Genomic DNA, 7194 nt, shown 5'->3' on the forward strand with positions numbered 1-7194 from the left:
TTACCCTCCTGGTGGTGGTGATGTCGCTGCCGATCGCTGCCAGCCACGCCCTGCTGTCACCCCCACTTTTGGGTAATTGTGTTTGTGACACGGCAAAAACGAGGGGGAAAATTCTCAGCTGTGCTACAGAGCTTGGGGAAGGAGGTGTTGGTGGCGCTGGGCTTCTGGCAAACCAGGAGAAATTGCTGCTGCTTTCTGAATTCCAGGGGTTTGTTCTGCATCTCCACCTCATTTTGGGGCCATTTCTCCCTGCAGAGGGGCTGTGAGGGGAGGGCAGGAGGAGCCAGCAGTGGCTGCAGCTTTGGGAGCTGCTGCTCACCCAGTGTGGGAATCCATAAAGTCAGAGGGTTTTAGGAAATGGTTAAAAAAGAGTATTTAGGCCTCAGGATGTGGCCCGAAGTTCTGTTACAGCAGAAAAGTTTCCCAAGCAGTAAACGTGACAAATAACAATAGGACTCTGTAGATTTGGCTTTAGGATGGCAACAAGTTTATTTAATGTATATCTTTAGAAGGTTACTGTGAATAGAGCTCTGTTCTTTGTCTTTTATGAACCAGTCTTTGTTTTAACTACTCTTACGTATGTTTTATAAGGTTGGATGGAAAGCTTGTCAATATGTCTTGTTTTGGTGTGATTGGTTGAAATCTAAACTGAGATGGTTTTATGTCATTCCGTTTTACCCCACCTTCGGGGACATTTTCCTTTAGGCCAGCATGCTGTTAACATCTAACAATGTTCTGAGACTGAGGTACTAATAAACAAAAAAGGCTGGTCTGAATTTGTCCAGTGTGGTCCATATTTGGACTTTTTGCCGCGGCAAGTGGGTTCCTCTCTTCAGACGTGGGTTCCTGACACCATTGGATCTGTAGCTACCCTGGTGCCCCGTCAACCCAGGGCTGCCTTTGGGGCTTTGAGCTCGGGGGGCTCAGCCCTGCCCGGGGCCAGCAGGGCCCGCGATGCTCTGAGGAGCTCCAGCAGCGGCTCCCACCTTCCCTGCAGAGCTGGCAGCGACTCAGGGCGTGTTTGGGAGCTAAACTGGGAATAAACATCAGGCGCCTGTGCAGCTGCTGTAAACAGAGCTGAGCCTTTAACAGCAGCTCGGCTCTGCTCTGCCGGGGCTCCCTCCGAGCCCCATCAAATATTAAAGGCTGTTGAGAGCTCTTTGATAGCTCGGTAAAGGCAGAGCTTGGGCCGGGCCTGCGTGCTGGGAGTGGGGCTTTGCTGCTCAGCCTGCAGCAGCTCCACACCGGGAAAATCGTGCCTGGAGTGAGCAGGGCACAGGAAGGAATAAAGATTCCAGTCCTGGTGTGCCACTGAGCTCTGCAGCTGCCCCAGGAAATGCAGGAATCCAGGCCCAGGAGGAGCCAGGGCAGAGGATTCATCCCAGGGTGGCTGAGGATGGAGGGGCTGCACCCTCTGTGGCTTTGGGGCATTTGGGGAGGTGCAGCTGCCTCATTTTGGGAATCTGTGGGGAGTGGGAGTGTGGGAGTGTGGTGGCAGGCAGGGATGCTTGATTCCGCCAGGATTCCACCAGGATTCCATGAGGATTCCACCAGGATTCCACCAGGATTCCATCAGGATTTCATCAGGATTCCATCAGGATTCCATCAGGATTCCATCAGGATTCCACCAGGATTCCATCAGGATTCCATGAAGATTCTATCAGGATCCCACCAGGATTCCACCAGGATTCCACCAGGATCCCACCAGGATTCCACCAGGATCCCACCAGGATTCCATCAGGATTCCATGAGGATTCCACCAGGATCCCATCAGGATTCCACCAGAATTCCATAAGGATCCCATCAGGATTCCATCAGGATTCCACCAGGATTCCATGAGGATTCCATCAGGATCCCACCAGGATTCCACACCTCCCACCAGATCAGGCTGCTCCCAGCTGGAATTTGTCCCCCAGCCCAGCAGAGCGCTGGGGCAGGAGCAGGAGCTCCGGCAGGAACCAACCCCTCATGGCTTTGGCCACATTTTGCCTCTCCCACCCCAAAACCTGCAGGAACCCCCTCGGAGGCTCCAGGAGCCAGGCAGAGCCCGGAGCTGTTTCTGGGAAGGAGCTCTCAAGCTGCTTTTCCCCCGTTTTGCAGGGGATGGACAACTATTGATCCTGCAAATGCCCCCTGCAGGAATCCATCGATCCCTCTGGATCATTAAGGCTCGGCTTGCCGACCTCTCCAGTGGTGCCAAAGTGCTGACACAGCACAACCGCCAGCGGGTGTGTCATTGTCATTGTCCCTGGTGTCCGGTTTATCTCGGCTGTTTGAGGGGCCTGAAAAGGCCCGGGGTGGCCTTGGGGCAGCCCGCGTATCAAAGGACGAGAAGAGGCTTCAGTTCTTCTTTCTGGTTTTAATGTTTATTAATTGTTTATCTAAAAGATTTTCTTTCAGCCACCAGAGCTCTGCTCAGCAGCCAGCCATGAGCACACTGTGCTGCCCTCCGGGGCAGCCACCTATCTTTATACCCCTAGTTACGTGTACAATATTTATCATTTTTCCCCAATACCATCTATTCTTATAACTCCGTGTACTCTTAGTAATAACCAATCCAAAGGTGCCACCGTGGCCAAAGAAGATGGAGGAGAGGAGGAAGAAGAAGGAGGACAGGACACGCCCCAATTCCTCCATCTTACTCCTCTAAACCCCCCTGTACAGAAATCCTAAACCCTGTGTCTCACCCTCTAATTAACCAATCCCTTCACCATTCACCCCGGTGAAACCCTCCTGTCCTCATACAGGTGTCGTCTCCCGTGTAGGGTCAAAGTCCAGCCACCAGACACTTCTGGAACATTCCAGGACTCCCAGGCCCCCCAAGGGTGCTCTCGGGGGCCTGGCATCCCAGGACTCAAATCCTGAGATCCCACACCTGGGAGCTCCAGACCCTTCCCCAGGGAAGCTGCTCCCTGAAATGCCCTTTGCACGGGGATGCTTCACATCTGCTTTCCCCTCCGTGGGTTTTTCCCTCAAATATGGGGAAACCTGCTCAGGGAAAAATGCCAGGATGACCTGAGGTTTGTGTTTTGGGAAGGCTCTGGAAGCCTCACGTGTTTGGTGGCTGGAAAATCCCATGGATTGATGCTCTGGAAGCCTCACGTGTTTGGTGGCTGGAGAATCCCATGGATTGATGGAGGGAAGCAGAGCTTTGGGTGTTGGTAGGAGCAAGTCCAGCACTCTCAGCTTCAGTGATATTTTAGTATCTGAGAGAGCCAAACCTTGGGATAATTGAGGCTTTTACAGGAATTATGGAGCACTGGAGCTTGGACAGGAATTCCATGGCTGCCACATCCCTGGAAGTGTCCAAGGCCAGGCTGGAGCACCCTGGCATGGTCAGAGCTGTCCCTGCCCATGGCAGCGGGGAATGGGATGAGCTTTAAGGCCCCTTCCCACCCAAACCATTCCAGAATCCCATGAAAATCAAACACAGCCTGGTGGGCACCTCCTCCAAGGCCAAAATAACCCTTAAATCCTTCTTAAAAGAACAAAATATTCTTAATATTCCTGTAAAGATCCCGGGGCTGCTCCTGGGGAAGCGCATCCACCATCAGGAGCTGGGAGCAGGGAGCTCAGAATAATGGGGAAAATGCTGCTCCTGGAAAACACACAGGATTTCAACATGGAAAAAGGGTTTGGTGATTCCAGGCTGACACAGGAATCCTTCCATCTAAATTGGAAGGATTTTAAGACATCTTTTAAGACATTCCAGTGTTCCTGTGTGGGCGCTCAGGGATTCCATAGGGATGGTGTGGGATCAAGGCTCCATCCGGGAATCATTTTTGGGGGTTAAGATCATTTGATTCCAAGGGAAAACAGCAAATCATCCCTTCTGGGAGGAGATGCTCCTCATTTGTAACTCCAAAGCCTCAGCCAAATTCCCTGCACGAGAGGGAGCCTTTCCATGGAGTCAAGGGACAAAAATCCTGATTGTGAGGAATTATTGCAAAGGGAAAATCAGTCTGAGCCAGCCTTTCCAATGCTTCTGTGCAGCAGAAGGAAGAAAGAAAGAAGAATATTTGAAGTTCTGTGCAGCAGAAGGAAGGAAGGAAGGAAGGAAGGAAGGAAGGAAGGAAGGAAGGAAGGAAGGAAGGAAGGAAGGAAGGAAGGAAGGAAGGAAGGAAGGAAGGAAGGAAGGAAGAAAGAAAGAAGAATATTTGAAGTTCTGTGCAGCAGAAGGAAGGAAGAAGAATATTTGAAGTGTTACACTTGTGCTGGAAGCCTGAAAATCCACTGATATCAATGTCCCTTGACTCTCAGGAGCCCAGAGCTGAGCTCCAGCGCCTCCCCCTCCCCAGGCACATCTGCAACTGCAATAAGGCCCCAAAACCGAGGAGATGACTCTGCAAATGTAAAAAACTCCACCAGCCGTTACCTCACAGCTCAGAAATCTCCTCTGCCAGCAAATATTTGCTGTTGGACTGTGGAAAACCCGGGAAAGTGAGAGAGAGAGGCTGAAACCCTCCTGCACAGCCCCAATTCCTTCCCAGGCTGTCCACAGGTCTGGGTGTCCTCCAGAAATTAAATGTGTTTTCTGTAATAAATCCATCAGATCGAAGACATAAATAAAATTCATTCATTGCTATCTATTCTGTACTTATTTCTGTATTTTATGTATAAAATATTCATTTATTTAACACAATTTTCTCCAGTAAATAACAGATGGAATTGTTAGGGCGATGATATTGATATCAGTGGATTTTCAGGCTTCCAGCACAAGTGTAACACTTCAAATATTCTTCTTTCTTCCTTCTGCTGCACAGAACTTCAAATATTCTTCTTTCTTTCTTCTGCTGCACAGAACTTCAAATATTCTTCTTTCTTTCTTTCTTTCTTTCTTTCTTTCTTTCTTTCTTTCTTTCTTTCTTTCTTTCTTTTTCTTTCTCTTTCTTTCTTTCTTTCTCTTTCTTTCTTTCTTTCTTTCTTTTTCTTTCTCTTTCTTTCTTTTTCTTTCTTTCTTTCTTTCTTTCTTTCTTTCTTTCTTTCTTTCTTTCTTTCTTTCTTTCTTTTTCTTTCTTTTTCTTTCTTTCTTTTTCTTTCTTTCTTTTTCTTTCTTTCTTTCTTTCTTTCTTTCTTTCTTTCTTTCTTTCTCTTTCTTTCTTTCTTTCTTTCTTTTTCTTTCTTTCTTTCTTTTTCTTTCTTTCTTTTTCTTTCTTTCTTTCTTTCTTTCTTTCTCTTTCTTTCTTTCTTTCTTTCTTTCTTTCTTTCTTTCTTTCTTTCTTTCTTTCTTTCTTTTTCTTTCTTTCTTTTTCTTTCTTTCTTTCTTTCTCTTTCTTTCTTTCTTTCTTTTTCTTTCTTTCTTTTTCTTTCTTTCTTTCTTTCTTTCTTTCTTTTTCTTTCTTTTTCTTTCTTTCTTTTTCTTTCTTTTTCTTTCTTTCTTTCTTTCTTTCTTTCTTTCTTTCTTTCTTTCTTTCTTTCTTTCTTTCTTTCTTTCTCTTTCTTTCTTTCTTTCTTTCTTTTCTTTCTTTCTTTCTTTTTCTTTCTTTCTTTTTCTTTCTTTCTTTCTTTCTTTCTTTCTTTCTTTCTTTCTTTCTTTCTTTCTTTCTTTCTTTCTTTCTTTCTTTCTTTCTTTCTTTCTTTCTTTTCTTTCTTTCTTTTCTTTCTTTCTTTTTCTTTCTTTCTTTTTCTTTCTTTCTTTCTTTCTTTCTTTCTTTCTTTCTTTCTTTCTTTCTTTCTTTCTTTTCTTTCTTTCTTTCTTTCTTTCTTTCTTTCTTTCTTCTTTCTTTCTTTCTTTCTTCTTTCTTTCTTTCTTTCTTTCTTTTTCTTTCTTTCTTTTTCTTTCTTTCTTTCTTTCTCTTTCTTTCTTTTTCTTTCTTTCTTTTTCTTTCTTTCTTTCTTTCTTTCTTTCTTTCTTTCTTTCTTTCTTTCTTTCTTTCTTTCTTCTTTCTTTCTTTCTTTCTCTTTCTTTCTTTCTTTCTTTCTTTTTCTTTCTTTCTTTCTTTCTTTCTTTCTTTCTTCTCCTCCTTCTGCTGCACAGAAGCATTGGAAAGGCTGGCTCAGACTGGTTTTCCCTTTGCAATAATTCCTCACAATCAGGATTTTTGTCCCTTGACTCCATGGAAAGGCTCCCTCTCATGCAGGGAATTTGGCTGAGGCTTTGGAGTTACAAATGAGGAGCATCTCCTCCAGAAGGGATGATTTGCTGTTTTCCCTTGGAATCAAATGATCTTAACCCCCGAAAATGATTCCAGGATGGAGCCTTGATCCCACACCGTCCCTATGGAATCCCTGAGCGCCCACGCAGGAACACTGGAATGTCTTAAAAGATGTCTTAAAATCCTTCCAATTTAGATGGAAGGATTCCCGTGTCAGCCTGGAATCACCAAACCCTTTTTCCATGTTGAAATCCTGTGTGTTTTCCAGGAGCAGCATTTTCCCCGTTATTCCCCGCGGCTCTGCAGAGGCTGCCGGGATCCAGGATCGCGGATGGCGCCGAGATTTCACCCCGGGTTATTCACGGAGCTCGGCCTCGGCCCTTTCCCCGCGGTTCCATCCAGCCTCGGATCTTTCCCGGCGCTGCTCCCGGCGATTCCCGATGGGATCATCCCGGCCGGGAGCGGCCATTCCCGGTGGGATCATCCCGGCCGGGATTGGCGATTCCCGGTGGGATCATCCCGTCCGGGAGCGGCGATTCCCGGTGGGATCATCCCGGCCGGGATTGGCGATTCCCGGTGCGATCATCCCGGCCGAGAGCGGCGATTCCTGGTGGGATGATCCCGGCCGAGAGCGGCCATTCCCGGTGGGATCATTCCGTCCGGGAGCGGCGATTCCCGGTGGGATGATCCCGTTCGGGAGCGGCGATTCCCGGTGGGATGATCCTGGCCGGGATTGGCGATTCCCGGTGGGATCATCCCGGCCGAGAGCGGCGATTCCCGGTGGGATCATCCCGGCCGGGATTGGCGATTCCCGGTGGGATCATCCCGGCCGGGAGCGGCGATTCCCGGTGGGATCATCCCGTTCGGGAGCGGCGATTCCCGCTGGGATCATCCCGTTCGGGAGCGGCGATTCCCGGTGGGATCATCCCGGCCGGGAGCGGCGATTCCCGGTGGGATCATCCCGGCCGGGAGCGGCGATTCCCGGTGGGATCATCCCGTTCGGGAGCGGCGATTCCCGATGGGATCATCCCGGCCGGGAGCGGCGATTCCCGGTGGGATCATCCCGGCTGGGAGCGGCGATTCCCGGTGGGATCATCCC

The sequence above is a fragment of the Zonotrichia albicollis genome, chromosome 9 (genome assembly GCF_047830755.1).
Source record: "Zonotrichia albicollis isolate bZonAlb1 chromosome 9, bZonAlb1.hap1, whole genome shotgun sequence".
Classification (NCBI taxonomy): Eukaryota; Metazoa; Chordata; class Aves; order Passeriformes; family Passerellidae; genus Zonotrichia; species Zonotrichia albicollis.